The sequence below is a fragment of the Streptopelia decaocto genome, assembly GCF_964273445.1.
Source record: "Streptopelia decaocto genome assembly, chromosome: 1".
Taxonomy (NCBI): Eukaryota; Metazoa; Chordata; class Aves; order Columbiformes; family Columbidae; genus Streptopelia; species Streptopelia decaocto.
Window position 1 is genome coordinate 207,152,942 of NC_138663.1, and position 17,813 is coordinate 207,170,754.

The 17,813-nt window shown below is 39.3% G+C and overlaps 1 protein-coding gene across 1 annotated transcript in view; it reads left to right on the top strand.

Moving 5' to 3' along the window:
- Nucleotides 1-17,813, top strand: part of TENM4 (teneurin transmembrane protein 4) — a 653,831-nt gene that overhangs the window by 125,836 nt on the left and 510,182 nt on the right. The gene's annotated exons all lie outside the window — the stretch shown is intronic.

A 17,813-nucleotide genomic window follows, 5' to 3' on the forward strand; every position in this document is an offset into this window, starting at 1 on the left:
TTTTCCACTGCAACTTTAAACACATCCTTTCCTTTCTTGACACCTTTTTTATTGATTTGAAGCAAAGAATTACAGGGATTCCTCTATACGCTGGAGTCGAGAGGTGGCTAGCTTGTCTAAGAGCAGGGAAAGGAGAAAATGAGACATGTTTACATGCTATCACGTTTGATAAGGGAAATCATACTTCTCTGCTGCTACTGGAGGATGACAAGAAACACATTCCTTCCTGTTTTCTAATGAATAATCAAAGCCAGTTCACTTGGGGATTCATCCCAGCTAACACATGAAGCAACGGCACAGTGGATTTTTTAGTGACCCAGAGAGGAGGACAATGACCCCAAATGTGGGTTGGGAGCACAGCTTTATTGTCTTTTTTTTTTTTTTTTAATTTCAGCCTCCTTAATGTCTCTCTTTATTTTTTTAAAGCCTTTGTTCTCTGCCCTTCAACAGATAGTTCTGTTGTGTGGTTATAAATAACTTTACGGACTGTTTTTACACACACACACACACACACACACACACACAACATTCTGCCAAGTGAATGGCAACACTGAAATCAAGAACCACGCTCCTCCAACTCCGAACAAAGGCATTGCTACTTCTCAGCAGCACCGGGATTTGACCTGGGGGTCCTCTGGAGCAGAGACTACAAAAGATTAACATTTCAGTCTGCTGAGCCCACCAGTGCAGTCTTGCCTTATCTCGTAAGCTCTGCCGGAGGAATGAATTACCCTAGTTCATTAAGACTCATTTTGAATTGTGGTGAGAGGTCACCACATAAGTCACCTCCAGTCTATTTTGCGAATAATATGGATTATGATAAAAGCCGGCTGGGAGATTGAAGCCCAAGGATTTTGTTTTCTTTATTCTTCAAGGTGGGTAGAATACAGGGTGGGGAAATCCTGATCTGGACATTTCCTAGCACTGCATAGTAAACCATAGAAAAGTCCTTTTTGTTCTTTTCTTTTTTTTTTTTTTTTTAACCCATGAATGAGTGACCTCTTGATCTCTCTGACCCCTTTATTTTTGCCATGAAAGAACTAAAACTAGCTGTGCCCATACAAAATCTTCTTTCACTTCAGTTTTCTCATAATTAAATTCCCCACTGTGTTTTTGTTTAAGTGCTCTGATGCTGCCCTTCGGAATTGGGCAGATGTTTGACTCTTTGAAATGGCTTTTTTTTTTTCTTTTTTAATTTAGCAGTGGTCTATAGTTAAGGCATGTTCACCTACATCAGGAATAAATGAGAAAAGTTTCTGTAGTGGCATCCATGTCTCACCATCTAAAAGTACTTTGCAAGTGATACGCTGGGTTACAATGAATTATAGTTTGCAGCAAAACATACTTTGATGCACAGAATGCTGTACGCAATAAAACAAAGGCTCTCTCCACGATGGGTAGATTACTGGGAATACGTTAATTACAGTTGTAGACCTCTTCAAACCTAACCATGTCAAATGTAGGTATTGGAGGCGAAGGCTGAAGGCAGATGGCATATGATCTGCTTTAATAACTTATGTAAAGTGAGTGGAAGCCAGTCATCAGGGAAAACATGTGAAAATAATATTGAAGAAAAGGGATGTGTTTCAAATATTATCAGTTAGTTCTGTGCATGCATAATCCCACTGGCTTTGTGAGAGCTGTGTTAATTCTTTACTGTTGAAAGCACAGTCTTTAGGAGAGGAAAGGTAAACTTGGATAATGTCTAAACCTGGTATTGAAAACACAGTTTTATCAGGATTGAACAAAATCCAGATTCTCTTTTACCTTACCATTTGTCAGGCCTCCATAGACTATGGTTATTAAAGATGAGCATTCATATAACATTAACAGCTAATTGAGATCAAGGCATCATTTTGCTACTTGCTATACAAATAGACTGAATTTTGCCCCAGAGGAAAGACAGGCTTAAGATTTACCAGACGTCAGTAATATACTGGCTGAGCTAAATGATTCAATGCTCAGGTTCTGCAATGTTGGACTTAGATTTGCTCCAAAAAGATGCATGAATCCAATAGATCTGGGCAAAACTTCCTACATTCCTCACAGAAGCAAGCCAAGCCCTCTGGCATCCCTCTCTTGGCTGCATTTCAGAGGTGCTCTGCATCACACTATTAAACCTAATGTCTAGGTACACCCCTGATCAATTTGGGGACCCAGGACTGTGTACGCCTCTGCCCCATCTTTCTTACCCATGTGAGCAATCCAAGTCAGTATAACTTTAGGTAATGTTGTTACCCAATTTACTTTCAATTCTGTGCACTCAAATACAAGCCAAATAAACCTGAAAGAAATAACACACAATCTATTAAATAGACATGTACTGGCAACCAACTTGCACTAAAGGCCACCCCCCTTGGGGACAGTCTGGTTTAATTATCCACTTGAAAACATGTCTAAGGTTTCCAGCACAATTTTTTCAGTCTTGACTTGAAAAACAAATTCCACCAAAGGACTGATCTTGTTCTGATCCCTCAGGAGAGTGCTTAGGATAGGTTTCAAAATGTAAATATAGTCCAAATATTTTAACCAAGAAAAAGTAGGTTTCATATTAAAAAAACCCTCTCGATCTCCAGTCTTGGAATGACTTGCATTCAGGTTTGTCTTCCCATGGGATGCTATTACTGGCAATATTGAGTGTAGGCAAAGTGAAGCACAAGGAGGGTTCAGATCTCAGCAGACAAGGCAAGAATAGCTCCTGTTCAACTTATACCTAGAAACTAATGTCAGTGACATGTGGCTGTGGGTGAGTTGAACAGTTCTGTAATCTCCTTCTTCCTCCCCATATTTTTCAAGAAGGAGGATCATTGTCCTTTCTCCAGCCCTGGCTTACAGAAGGATGGATATGTGGGAGGGGGGGGAAGAGTGAGACTTAAAATGTGTCAGCTTTATCCTGGGAATGGCTGCACTGAAATAAATTATTGCCTAGCAGTGAATTATCATTTTTGTGAGATCTTAAAAACCAACAGCTGTGAAATTGACTTCTAACCGATTTTAATTGAGATGGGCCAAAACTTAAAATATCAGAAATAAAAAGTCTGGATGCTTATTCCCCTTGCTGATCTGTGAATTTCTTTATAGCATTTACTGTATGCCTATTTCTTCTAGATATATAGAGGACATGCAGTTTGTTATGAAGTGGTACTTCTGACATCCTCAGACTGTGTTGAAGTTCAGAAACATTCTGGCCACATTATACATAGCATTATATCAAGATATCTTTTTCTTCTCATCTGAATTCTACACTGTTTACCTATTTACTTTTCTCTGCTTGCTTGGAAGTGTCACATCCCAAGAAGTAGTTCTTGGAATACCTGACCACCCAGAAATTTTTAATAATGGTCACGTAAGAAGTAGAACAGAATAGATCAGAAACAGTATGTCCATCGGGCCCAGGGCAGTGACCATCCCCCTAGACTGGGCACTGGTGAGGCCAAACCTCAAATCCTGGGGTCAGTTTTGGGCCACTCACGCCAAGAAAGCCCTTGAGGTGCTGGAGCGAGTTGAGAGAAGGGAACAGAGCTGGGAAAGGGGCTGGAGCACAAGTGTAATGGGAGCAGCTGAGGGACCTGGGGGGTTCAGCTGGAGAACAGGAGCTGAGGGGAGACCTTCTGATCTCTGAACTGCCTGAAAGGAGCTTGGAGCCAGGGGGGGTGTTGGTCTCTTCTCCCAAGTAACAAGTGACAGGACAAGAAGAAATGGCCTTAGGTTGCACCAGGGTAGGTTTAGATTGGATATTAGGAAAAAATTCTTCATGGAAAGGATTGACAGGCATTGGAACAGGCTGCCCAGGGCAGTGGTGGCATCACCATCCCTGGAGTTGTTTAAAAGACATGTAAATTAGATTCTTAGGGACCCGGTTTACTGGCGGACTTGGCGGTGTTGGGTTAACAGTTAGACTTAATGAACTTAAAGGTCTTTTCCAACCTAAAAGATTCTATGATTCTATAGTATACATAGTTTACATTGTCTTTTCCTCCCTCACCAGGTATTCAAGCTAGAAATCAAATCAGTCCCTCAATTATATAGAATCATAGAAAGGCTGGGTTTGAAGGGACCTTCAAAGATCATCTAGCCCAGTGCCCCTGCCATGGGCCAGCACATCTTTCACTAGATCAGGTTGCTTGAAGCCCCATCCAAGCTGACCTTGAGTGCTTCCAGGGATAGGTTATCCACAACAGTTCTGAATAACCTGTGCCAGTGTCTCACCACCCTCATCATCAAAAATTTCTTCCAATCTAAACCCAACCTTTGTAGTTTAAAAACATTTCCCCTGGTCCTGTCAATACAGGCCCTGGTAAAAAGTCTCTTTCTTTCTTTCTTATAAGCCCTTATCAAGTACCAAAAAGCCACAATAAGATCTTCCCAAAGCTTTCTCTTCTTCAGGCTGAACAACCCCAGGTCTCTCAGCCTTTCTTTATATGGGAGTTATTTTATTCCTCTGACAATTTCTGTGGCCCTCCTCTGAACCTACTCTAACGTGTCAATGTCTTTCTTGTACTGGGGACCTCAATGCTCTTAAGATAACAAAGCAAAAAGTAGATGGCTTCCCAAAAACCAGCCCTTGTCTTGTCAGAAGAAAATGATAAAATTTTTGAAGAACATCAGTGATCATGAATTGTGACAGGTAACTATGGCCTTGCAGAATCTTGGAGGTGACCACTGGCCATGCTGGACATTGTTGGGGCTACAAGAGCTTATGTGATCCCAGGAGTGTTACCTGCCAGCAACTGACCACTAAGATTGAGCTACTACTGGTCTGAGCTGTAGCTAAGGCTATAGTTAAAGGTTGGATGTGAAATGTTCTCTTTCAGGCAATTTATGGTTCCTTTTATTTTCTATGTAGGTATATTTTTTTGTAGAAAGAGCTGACATGTGAAAAGCAGGACCCATTTCATTTTGGTAAGTTTTCAGATGTTTGGCTGTTTACCTCTTCCATACTCATGCGTGTTCAGTCCTCTTCCAAGTGACAAGAATTGCTTGATCAGGCTCAACCCATCTTGTTCTTGATCTTGGGATATGCACCATTACCAGTTGCTTCCTTGGAAATTCTAACATTATTACAGTAGATGATTATAAATTAGCTTACATATAGGGGGAATTATTTTCATACCTGAGTCTGTTAAATGATGGATTATCTTCACTAACATCACAAGTAAGGTTTTTCTCTGGTGACAAGATTGTGAATGTTAAAACCTTTTTTTTTTTTTTCTCAAACCTGTAAAATTTGAGAGAAAATACTGAATATTAGCATAGTTGTTAAGACATATGCATGGTAGCTACAGTAGCTATTGAGTGCAAATACGAAATAAGAATGATAAAAGCAGGGTAGTAATTTTCACAGATTAATGACACAATGTGCATCTTTGAGAAAGTATATTCAAATTAATTTGTTAACTATTTTCTGTCCGCAAGACTTAACTTTGAAAAGCAGGTTTCCTGAAATTCTAAGTTGATTGTTTTTGTTTTGGTTTGGTTCTTTGTTGGTGGTGGTGGTTGTTTGCTTGTTTGTTTGCTTGTTGATTGGGGACCATTTTTGCTTGGTTTCTTGTTTTTTTGATTGGCTGGTTGGTTTTCATTTGCCTCTTTTCTTTTTCCTTTCCTTTCCTTTCCTTTCCTTTCCTTTCCTTTCCTTTCCTTTCCTTTCCTTTCCTTTCCTTTCCTTTCCTTTCCTTTCCTTTCCTTTCCTTTCCTTTCCTTTCCTTTCCTTTCCTTTCCTTTCCTTTCCTTTCCTTTCCTTTCCTTTCCTTTCCTTTCCTTTCCTTTCCTTTCCTTTCCTTTCCTTTCCTTTCCTTTCCTTTCCTTTCCTTTCCTTTCCTTTCCTTTCCTTTCCTCCTTCTTTCCTTAACCTCACAGAAAAAAAATCACTAAGTGAGAAGCACACAAAGTTGATAGTGCAGAAAGACACCTGGATTGTATTGTTCAGGAGTTAGTAAATTGAACTGAAATTTGGATGGCATCCTCCATGGAGCTGTAGGCTTCCACACAAGCACTAAGGTTTGTCATTGCATTCAAACCGAGTTGGCCATTCTTTCTACCAAAACAGCTCCCCTAGGGATCCAGATGGCTATGGCCACTCTCCGTGAGACACTTTCTGTTTTGGTTTCATAACCAGAACAAATGACGAGAGTGTAATAGAACACAGATGGCAATTCAGAAATTGCAAGCAATCTATTAATCTTTGGGGGCTACTATCACAAAGTAAGGAGTGTAACACTACTCCCAATTTAATTGAAAATGCTCTGCATAAAGGACAATTAATGAGAAATGAACAATTTGGTGTTTCAGCAGAGACGAAATGATGGAACCTCAGGGTATATCAAAGATTTAAGCATTGGATTTTACTCTCTCCTGTGACAGGTGGGAAATTACTTAGTCATACAAATGTATGCAGTATCTTATACTCTGTGGTGCCGTTCTGCAAAACAGGCCTAACTTCACCCACTTGTGCTCTTGTTTTCCCCCCAACATAGCCTGATGTCAATGGAAAAATAACAGGGTTGTTAAAACCATTGGAACTGACGCCATGAAGAAAGTTGGGTTTTGCAAGTTGATTACTAGAGCTAACAGTGACATTGCTGTTGTTTTGCAACTCACCGGGTTTAATGGGTTCCATCTCATACCAAAAAAGGTGTATTTGACCTACTTTATAAAAGTACCTTGGAAGAAATAGGACATAAAAGTGATCAGTTGGAGAAGTCTCTTTTTTTTTTTTTTTTTTTAGTGATTTGGATGCAGGAGCTCCTGAGATTTTAATCTCTCTCTCTTTTAATTATTATATTTGCTCCAGTCTATATAATTATGGGATGGAGTACATAAGAGCTCTTTTTACCAGAACCAGGGAGTGTGGGGATTCGTTATTTCATTTGATAGCTGCAAAGAGTTTGGCACATCTCAAAATTTTAAATGTCAATACAATGACCAGTTTTGGCCCAAGTTTTGGCCTTTTTTGTCTTCAGTAAGAATGCTGCCTTTGATTCCATGTAATCAGTGCCAAAATGCATTGGCGTGGAGACTTTACAGAAACAAACCATTTTATTGAGCACAGTGCTTTCTTGCTAGCAGTTTGTTCAAGGACAGCATAAGCTTTCACAAAAACTACAGACAATTTCCATTAATTTCCTCCTGGTGTACTGTTCTAGAGGAGGTCAAGCAATCTGTTTGGACATCATATGCTCTCACTTGAGATTTTTCTGATTCAAGGTGAGGAAAGATGAAAAGCTGTGAGTGCAGGTTATTTTGAATAATGTTTGTTTGGCAGCAATTGCTGCTTTTTGTTTTTTACAAAGAGATTTATCTGGGGAAAAAAAAAAAAAAGGCAACCAAATAAAATAACCCTTAACACAATAAAAAGTGTTTAGGTTGTTGTAAGGTGTGTTTTATTGATTGTGTTAGATGTTTGCTACAAGTTCTGGAGAGGTACTTGTATTTCAGTACTCCAGTTTCATTGCACTGGCCTTGGTTTAGTATCTCAGATCTATATATTTGTAAGTATGCATGGGAGGAATTTCATTAAAGTGCGATAAGCTGGGAGATGAGTTTGAAGGAGGGAGCGAGCACTATCAGAATGAGGAGAATGTAGGATAGGGGGAAATGTTTTTCTGTTTGGCAAAAATGTGTTGCTTATTATCCTCCTGGAAGCCTGCAGTTGCACAGCAATCAAGGCAATGTTTTTGCAATATGGAGAGAGGCACCTTTAATATCACGGTGAGAATGCTGCTTTAGGTAAATGTCTCAGGCATTCTGCACCTGAGCTGTTTCATAGCTTCATCTTAATACACACATGCAGATGACCTGGGAATTGCCACATTGAAATAAATAAACATATATTTGTGTAAAAAAGCATACGGCAGAATTCATCAGCGTGTTCAAGCCCATGAATTTTAGTGTCTTGTGAATTGAACTGGGAGTTCGATGGCAAAGCTCCCTTTAAACTCGATCTATTCTATGCAGGCAATGGAGTCTAGAGAGGTATTTATCTGACCCTGAGGTAGACACCTGCATTTGACCAGCCAAATGGTTTTCTAGACTCCACTGACTGTGCTGATTAGGTCTCCTCTGACTGTAATTGAAGTGTAGACAGACACCTGCCTCTTGTGTAGAGGTCTAATTTCAAGTGTCTGAATCTGAACCTCAACTCACCTTTGCTCTACCAGAGCTGAAACAACAACAGCTACACACTTCAGAAGAAAAGATTATTTATATTTCACGATGGCCCCATTAGTTTTTCCTGACTCTACCTGGTGGTCAATGTACCACCCAAATCATGAAGATCAGTGATTTTTAGCACTATTCTAGTTGCTGGTTTATCTGAAAATTAGCTTCTGATGCTGTTGACTTTTCCTTATTGCCTTTGCTCACATTCAGTTTACCTGAGATGTACTGAGCTTCTCTACAACATTAGCAGATTCAGCAATAGGATTAGAGCACCTGCTGGGATTAGTCCAGCAATTAATAGCTAAAATATACGATCAGACATTGCTCACTGGTTATGATTGCCATTTTTAGCTCTTTCAGTGGCAATTTTACAACAGATAAAACTATTTTGTTTCATTTCTTTGCATTTGTATGTGTGTATGTGCACGTATGTATATCCTGCATATCATTATCCAGGGCTTTACATGGTGGGGAGAATAGATTGTGAATCATGCTTAGAACCATTAAGCTTTTCCCTAAAACCTTATCTCTTTCTTCTATACTTTTTATTTGCAGTCTCAATCTCTATCTACGACTTCTTATGTTAAGCAAATATTGCTACTGTCTGTTGCTTCTGCAGTTCGTCTATTCACTACATCATTAATCCAAAATTTGCACAGGAAGACAATTGACATTTCTCTTATGGTAAGATAGAGTTGCTAAAAGACAAGAAACATGGAAACTATACAGACAACAGGACTTTAGAAAGCTGTTATTTTTAAACCAGTGTAGAGTTATTTACTTTTCTTGCTTGACAGCTGCAGTCAGGAACTTTCTAAAATGTGGCTGCTAATACAGACTGCATATTGGTTTACAAAGAAAAAAATACTGTTTGTTCTGTACCCTTCTGCAAGTCTGTGCACAGATTGGTTGATTTCTTATGTTATGGTGGCAAGGATACATCAGCCAACCAAAAAATATCTATTGGGCCGACGTAGGCTTACTGCCATAACTTCTTCCCCAGATTAAGGCCCAAATTCACCTAATTTGCCTTAAACCACTTTAAAATGTGATGACACTTTTTAGACAGGTATTTGACTACTTGATAAAAGGTTCAGTATTGCTGTGTTGGACTCATGATTTATGTGTCCATAGGTCCCCATGCTACAACATGGTTAAAAATTAGGTCATCTAATTAACTAGAACTCAGGAGATTTTGATTAGTGCCTCTCTGACACCCTAATACAGTGCAACAAACTTTGGGGAAGACTTTTAATAAGGGATGTTGAGCTCCTTGTGCTCTGCCAAGCAAGCAGATGAATGTTCATGCAACCAGTCTCTGAACACCTCCAAATGCAAAATGGGAGCTTGCATCCCAGAAGCCACAAAAGGCTTTATCTTCTTACCAAGATTGCTTGTTTTCAGCTAACTGAGCAGTTAGATGGAGACAGGAAATTTATAAGAGCCAGCTTGGAAAGAGAAGTGAGGAGTCTATTTTAAGAACTATTCCATAGAGTAAGCCCCCTTTGCCAAGTATATACAGATTTTCCTGAGTGTTATATATATTAGATAGCCATCTACTGGATATTAATATCAACAATCGTGACTTATCTACTTAAAAAGGGGATGGAAATGCTTATATGAGCTCTGTGATACTGTGAGTTTAAATTTGCTTTAGTCTGTGGATGTCTGTATTGAGTGCTATTGAGTTGTCAGTATAGCTTGCAGCGGGATCCAGGTTATTTGCATGCACTACTTAAAGAACTTGAGCCTGTTAGCTCCAAGTGAGCTCTCATTACCTCAAATGGATTCTTAGTCATCAAGAACCTTCCCCTTTTAGGAATCATAACATACAAAAGTTAACCAAATGCTCACGGCTGATGCACTCTTGGCTGTGAATACCGGTGTATAAAGCTTTTAGCTGTAACCTGATTCACATCTGCTCTCAGCACTTAAGCTGATGAAAAGTGACAAGCCTGAACCACTGCCACTGACCCAACCTCTTTCTTTTTGTTAAGTAAAAGGCAAAAAATCATACTAATTATTGATAACAATCTGTAGTTTCCTGACTCTTTGCAGCATTATGCAGACCATTTTCTGTGCGTTTCTAAGCACAAAGTACTGGCTTCAAGGGTCACAGTCCAGTTAGTCAAGAAAAAGCACCAGGACTCATTATGGGAATATATGCCAATTCAGAGAAGGTCATATTTGTTCTCTCCTAGCAGCCCAAAAACCAAAAAAATTACCCCTAACCTTCTCCTCAGGCTTGAAATGGTTATCTGTATGATTTACTATCTGATGTTTAAAAAAGTTTGGGTTACTTGAAATGTGCACTTGAACAGCTTTCCAACCACATGGATAAAAATCTTGCAATAAAATCCATGCATCCAGCAGCTCACACATGTGCTCAGTGCTCAGAGACCTGCCAGTTGGATGTTCTGTAATGTAGCAGGTCACTGAAACCCCACAGCGAGTGGATAAACATAAATATATTCACCTGGACTGCAAATCTGCAAGATCCTCTTTGCTTTTGCTCTTTTCTTAAGGTTTTTTTCTTGGGTATCTCTTGATTTTGGAAACAACTCTGATTTTCTTTTCCAAAGGGATGAGTATCCATCACTGCACATCATCATGTGCCTCCTTGTGTTCTCTGTATGTAGAAGAGATGACTCTTCCTTTAGTGCCATTTAGGAAGCATAAAGCTTCTATATATCCTGGTGCCAGTTCCACTCCCTGGCTGTAATTCTCTCTGCATTATGGTATGTGGTGGGTTCATGTGTGCACCTGGGGTTTGCATTTCCAAGCCAAGCAGAAGCTGTGTCACCATGTAGCACATGGCCAAACTCACACTAACAGGTATTAATGGAATATATTAGCTCAGAGTTGTAGGCTTGTCAACACAGTCACACTTCTTGACCTGAGCTGAGTTTGGATTCAGTGATCTTAAGGGTCTCTTCCAACCAAAATGATTCTATGATTCTGTGATTCTGTGATTACATGACATGGCAGTATGATGTCTGCTCACAAGATATTGCCAGATCTATAAACGCTATAGAAGTTAGTGACTGAAGAGTGAAAAAGGATGCCCTTTTGCCTAGATTCTCTCTTTTCCCAATATATATGTGTAAAAATTAGAAAAAAACAAAAAAAAAAAAACAACAAAAAAACCACAAAAAACACACAAAAAAAAAAAACACAAAAAAACCCCACAAAAAAAACCAAAACAAAACAAAACAAAAAAAACCCACGCTATTGGAGAACATTGAGGAGCAATTTCCAAAGTTAAACCCTTTAACTACCCTGACTCTAAGAGTGAAAAGCATAAGATTCTTCAAGAGAAACCCAAACCAGTCAGCTGGCATGACCTACAGAGCCATGAATTGTCTGTCATTATCCATTCGAATAGCAACAGATTATGCTACTGGGCCATGAAAATATGACCTCAGTTCAGATCAAGTGATTAACAATCCAAACTGACAACAAAATTTTTAAGCCACTCAGTATATTTGAGGACCTAGTTCATGCTTTCGTATGTTTGGACTTAGGGAGGTGATGGTATTTCTGTTAGCAATCACAGAATGGTTGGGGTTGGAAGGGACCTCTGGAGATCATCCAGTCCAACCCACCTGCTAACGCAGGGTCACCAGAGCAGATCTCAGAGGAATGTGTCCAGGTGGGTTTGAATGTCTCCAGAGAAGGAGACTCAACAGCCTCTCTGGGCTGCCTGTCCCAGGCTCTGGCACCTCAAAGGAAAGAAGTTTCTCCTCATATCAGGTGGAACCTCCTGTGTTTCAGTCTATGCCCATTGCCCCTCATCCTGTCATTGGGCACCACTGAAAAGAGTCTGGTCCATCCTCTTGACATCCACCCTTGGATACACGTAGAGTCAACAAAAGTTGCCAACAGTTTCAAAATACTCCATTTCTAATACTCTTGATTCCTGCAGCCATGAGTTCTACCAGGGATTCAAGGCTCCTGCATTCAAATGACATTTGAGATGAGCACTGGAAATTAGTCTGTTGCTCTTTGCTTGGCTGTAGGTCACATCTTTCTGAAATCCCTACTGACCATTAAAATTAACAGGATGGGAAGAGTAGGAATGTTGTTTATGGAGTCTGTGACATATCTTTAGCAGCAGCAAGGGAGTATTTAACTACTGCCATGTGGGTGTGCATCCAGCTCTCTGCACTGCTGCTGCAAGCACAGACTCCAAATAAATATAAACAAAGGGAAAAAAAAAAAAGAAAAAAGGAAAACTTCATAAACCTGGTTGGATGTTGTACCTGAATGACATTCTTTATGATTTAAAGGCAGAAAGTCAGGCTTCCCTAACAAAAACAGTAACTTTCTGTTCTCTGTCAAGATACCCTGAGCAGTTGAATCTACTGACAAGGCACTTATTTTGGATAAAATATTTTATCATCAGTATTTTGATGTCTTCCTTCCCTAATAGCCCTAGTATTTTCATTTATTTAAAACATTCTTGTGCTTCAAGTGTTTTGTACCATTTTAAACAGCTCCCTCGTCTCAAAGATGCTGACATCTCCCAAGCCTGTGTGCTCCTTAGACACCTTCTTTGTCATCATATAGCCATATTCTGTATATTTACCTTCAGAAGTCATTCCTCATTAGTGAATCCTTATACTTTCCCATGAATAAAGTGCTACCGCAGTGACAACATTTAATGAACCCCTGCTGTTTTGACGTATCTTAGACTTCATGAGGCTTGTGGTTATGAACATGACAATAGTCCCAGAAAGCTGCGCTTCTCACAATCTTCTGTGGATCATCAGAGCAGGATTGAAAGCTGACAATGAAACTTTGACAAATATAGTCTTGGGAGAAGAGACTCCCTTCTTGCAGGAAATCCTTGAAGTTTTTCATCTCTTACTCCTTCAGATGTCAAGGATGAATGAATTCCTGCCATAGCTTGAACCAATTATTCACTGATCCAGAAGATAAAGATGCACAATCTGTAAACTATGATACTCGTATTATGTAAAATGATTACACTTTAATCTTAGATAAGGAGCATCTTCAGGATAATCCCAACATGTTTGCCATTCCAAAAAAAAAAAAATGGTGATTTTAATAATGATTAGAGTTTTCTGAATAATCTTATTTTATTATTGTTATCATTATTTCTAAAGCTTTTTATTTGTGAGCATCTAATAGGCAAAGTTTTCCTGCATCCTGCAGTTCTCAGATCTCTGTGGCACAAAGCCATCTGCTTGCATGGCCAGCACTGGGAAAGCTGTCAGTGAAACAGTGAAACACGCTGCAGAAAAGGGGAAGAGGGGACTGGTGTGCAAGGAAAACACATTTCACAAGAAATAATATTGAATCCAACTTAAAAATAATATAAAGAGCTTCATTTATGTACTACTGTGACTCAGATGCTAATGCTATTACATACATCCCTTACGCTCAGACCGTATCTAAGTAAAGGGTCTCCAAGTGCTTTATATATAAATAAAGAATGGCAGTCCATTTCATATTGGGTGAAGGAGGTGATGGTAAGGTAAAATAACTATAAAAGTGAGTGGCAGAGAATGCACAGATGAGCTCAGCATATAATCTTTTCCTCCAATACTCGAAATATATTTTTGGACCATGCAACGGTGGTTTGGGAGAAGAAATAAAGCTTTTTCCTTTTCATAGAAAATCTAGGTGCTGGGGTTCTTTTGTTTTTGTTTTGTTTTTTTTTGTTTGTGTTTGTTTGTTTGTTTGTTTTCTGTATCACTGTATTTATGGTAGGTAAGAAGTTGACTTTGTAATGGGGAATAGTCTCATGAGTTTGCGTGATATTTTAGAGTGAATTATTTTCTCTTAGTGGCTATACCAGCCAGGAAAGAGAAGTCTTCATTTTTCTCATAAATGGAGGAGAGAATCTATCCAACTCTTTAAAATAAAAACCCTAAAAAAGTGAGTTTCACTATAGCTTGTGCACAGGACCTTAAAGTCAGACATAAAGAAAACATTGTTAAATGTGTAAGGCAAGAAAGAATGAGATCTGGTTGCTTTTATCTGCCTTTGGCTAAGTCTTTGGACTCCCTTGGATCAGTTGTACCGGTTCGTTATACATTTATTTTTCTGAAAACCATGCTGATTGCTTCCAAGCACTGGAGCCTGCCTGTTAATTGCTTCCTCTTGCTTCTTGTCTCTGTAAATTCTTGACACCCTCTGGCTGTATGAGGCTCATGACTATATGGCAAATGTCATTCTCCTGTAAGTGCAGAATAAATTCAGAATTATTTGGCTTTACGGCATTAGTGCCAGACTTACACCACTGTAGCAAAGAAGAATTGAGTTCATAGTAATCCCTACAACAAGATATTGGTAAGAGCAGTGATGTTTTTGCAATGCAATCTAGCACTTAGATCTAAATCAGTAATAGCTATCATTCTCTTCAGGCACAATTGCATGGGGCTGCATCCTCATATGCATTTATAATTTAAGCTTCCATGTGTAGAGCTTGATATTTGATTATGATTCATTCTAATAGTAAGAGCAAATAAAGCCCCTTGAGGGAGAAAATCAAGGTGCTTGGGGTGTATAGCACAGTGCTGGAGATCTCATAGGAGACCTCTCCAGATTCAGTTCAGGGATCTGCAGTTAACACTAGAAAACAGAGCTTCAGATAATCCATCTTTGGCTGAAAACTAGGATCAAATCTCTCTTCTTTTTTTTTTTTTTTCCATAGCCATTTACAGAGTAAGTGTAATACAAGACAAAGACTAATTATGAAGTAGGAGCATTTGAGGGTGGAAATGCTCTTTTCAGAGCTGGAAATGCTAGTAAACGTCTTGCAAGTCCAAACATATTTGGGATTCTTCAAGTCTTAGAAACAGATAATTAGTCAAAGATCTCACCCTTTGTTTAAAAAGGAAAAGGTCGCCAGATTTTCAAGTCACAAAGAACCAGCTTGAAAACATTTGTTTGACCCATAATTGCGATTACAGAATGTGTCAACCCTATTGGATGGCAACACCACCACAAATGGTCTCTTCATCTCATCAGGTTTTCTCACCCTGTCTTCTCAGCTCTCCTGTTCATTTGGCTGGGAAGAACATTACAGCAGGTCATCCTTAATGGATAACAAAGTTTTGCCTTCTGGATTTCAAACTGGCATGGCATCCTGGCATTTTTTTGGGCTATTTAGCAAGTTACTTCCTTCTCTCTGATTCAGTGTCTTCATCTGTAAAATGACCTCCTTCCTAAACCACTTTTGAGTTCCACTGATTGCTGGAAAAGGTGAATATGAAGAGTGGAACAGACACGTTAGAGAGACAGGGCAGCCACTTTGGAGAAAAAAAAAAAAAAAAAAAGAGAAAAGCAAGGAGTTCTTAAATGCAGCATTAGAAAAACTGAGTGACAGGATAGGGAAGGAAGTTGAAAGCAAAGGAAATGGATGAATGTGAGAGGTCAGTTTAATGTGGGGGCATTTATGGGGTGGTAGCTAAGTAACAGAGGAATCTCTATTGATCAACTCTGAGGCTATTCTAGCAGTTAATAATAAAGGAATCATCACATCATAAGTCTGGAAGGGACTCAAAAGACCCCAAGGCAGGATCAGCTGTATCTCTATCATTTCTGGCACATGTTTCCGTAATTTGTTTTGAAGATTTCCTTTGAAGGAGACTCCACAGTCTCCCCAGACAATTTATCTCAGTATTTTCCTTCACCTTAGAAAGTTACCCCTAATGTCACATCTGAATCTTCCTTGCTTTATTTTAAAGCAGTTACTTCTCCTCCTGGCCTCAATGGATGTGAAGAAGAAATTATTCTTTTCCTCTTTGTGGCAGCCATATAAGCATTTAACCGCAGTTACAATGCACCTCTTCTAGCAATTTTCCACAAAATACTTTCTCCTGGAACCTTTCCAGGTGATCCACATCTTCTTTGAAGTAGAAAGCATAAAACTGGGCAAGGGTTTTTCAAACCTGCTCCCGTGTTGAGAGTTATCTACCATCTGATGCTCTTATATACCAGAAGATGCTCAGATGTCAGCTCTTTAGGAGGAAATCTCCAGATGCTCAGATGTCAGCTCTTTAGGAGGAAATCTCCAATATATCATCATTGTCCTTAGCTGGACCTAAGTTCTCACACCTACTGTTGTTTAGACAGAGACAAGAACCACAGAGCTCAATCCGCCAGCAAGGTCTCAGGATTAATTTCTGCTATGCAAAAACAAGTTGTTTACAATGCAGTGTACAATGTATATCTACTCTTCTGGAACTAGCCATGCAGGTAGAAAACGAATGTCACTTAAGGCTGAAGTAGATTCCTCCTGGTGTCCTGCATATCAACAGATGATATGTCAGGAAGGATGGTAAGCATATATCATCCTTAAAGATGGACTTTTAGAAAATAAAAAGTGTTTTCTTTCTTTCTTTCTTTCTTTCTTTCTTTCTTTCTTTCTTTCTTTCTTTCTTTCTTTCTTTCTTTCTTTCTTTCTTTCTTTCTTTCTCTCTTTCTCTCTTTCTCTCTTTCTCTCTTTCTCTCTTTCTCTCTTTCTCTCTTTCTCTCTTTCTCTCTTTCTCTCTTTCTCTCTTTCTCTCTTTCTCTCTTTCTCTCTTTCTCTCTTTCTCTCTTTCTCTCTCTCTTTCTCTCTTTCTCTCTTTCTCTCTTTCTCTCTTTCTCTCTCTCTCTTTCTCTCTCTCTCTCTTTCTCTCTTTCTCTCTCTCTTCTCTCTTTCTTTCTCTCTTTCTTTCTTTCTTTCTCTCTTTCTCTCTTTCTTTCTCTCTTTCTCTCTCTCTTTCTCTCTCTTTCTCTCTCTTTCTCTCTCTTTCTCTCTTTCTCTCTCTTTCTCTCTTTCTCTCTCTCTTTCTCTCTCTCTCTCTTTCTCTCTTTCTCTCTCTCTTCTCTCTTTCTTTCTCTCTTTCTCTCTTTCTCTCTCTCTTTCTCTCTCTCTCTCTTTCTCTCTCTTTCTCTCTCTTTCTCTCTCTTTCTCTCTTTCTCTCTTTCTCTCTTTCTCTTTCCTGCTCATACATCCCTTTGTTTTTCCAGCCGCGAAACTGTGCTGTTAAAAGTAATGAATACAAACCAAGTGCCATCCACACCAGCATCTACTGGAGAGCTGTCTCACCTGCTCTCACTGCGGCTTTAAAGTACTGCATGCTTCATGCAGCAGGCTCTAGCCACAAAGGACCAGTAAAAAAGCTCTTTCTGTCCGACATGAATTAGGACGCTCAGTTAAAAATTCATAGGAAGATTACATAAAACCATATGCTGCCTTTATTTTTCCCCTTTTGCATTAAAAATGTACAGCTGCTCTGCATTAGACATTCCATTAGCCTACGAGTCTCACAATCTGGACTTTGTAGTTAACGATGGGGGGAGGACTAACAGAGAGGGGAGAAGGGGGAGCATGAAAGTGTTTTAGGCACAGTGTTCAAGGCTTCCCTAAAAAAAAAGGCAGCATATAAGGTGGATTGAGAGATTAAGTGTGGGAGTAGAAGGTCTGCTGAAGAGTAACTGCATGTTAGAAGAGACCTGTTTTCGGAATTATTGGCTTGCCCTCAGAACCTCTGAGCACCATCACCAATAATTAAAATGATATAACCTGTTTCCTCTGGTCATTTGGGAAGAAAATGTAAAAAAAAAAATCTATATTACAAATGGACTCAGGAAATGTTTAGACTTGTCTAACACTGTTAAGTCGCAGAGAGTTTTAT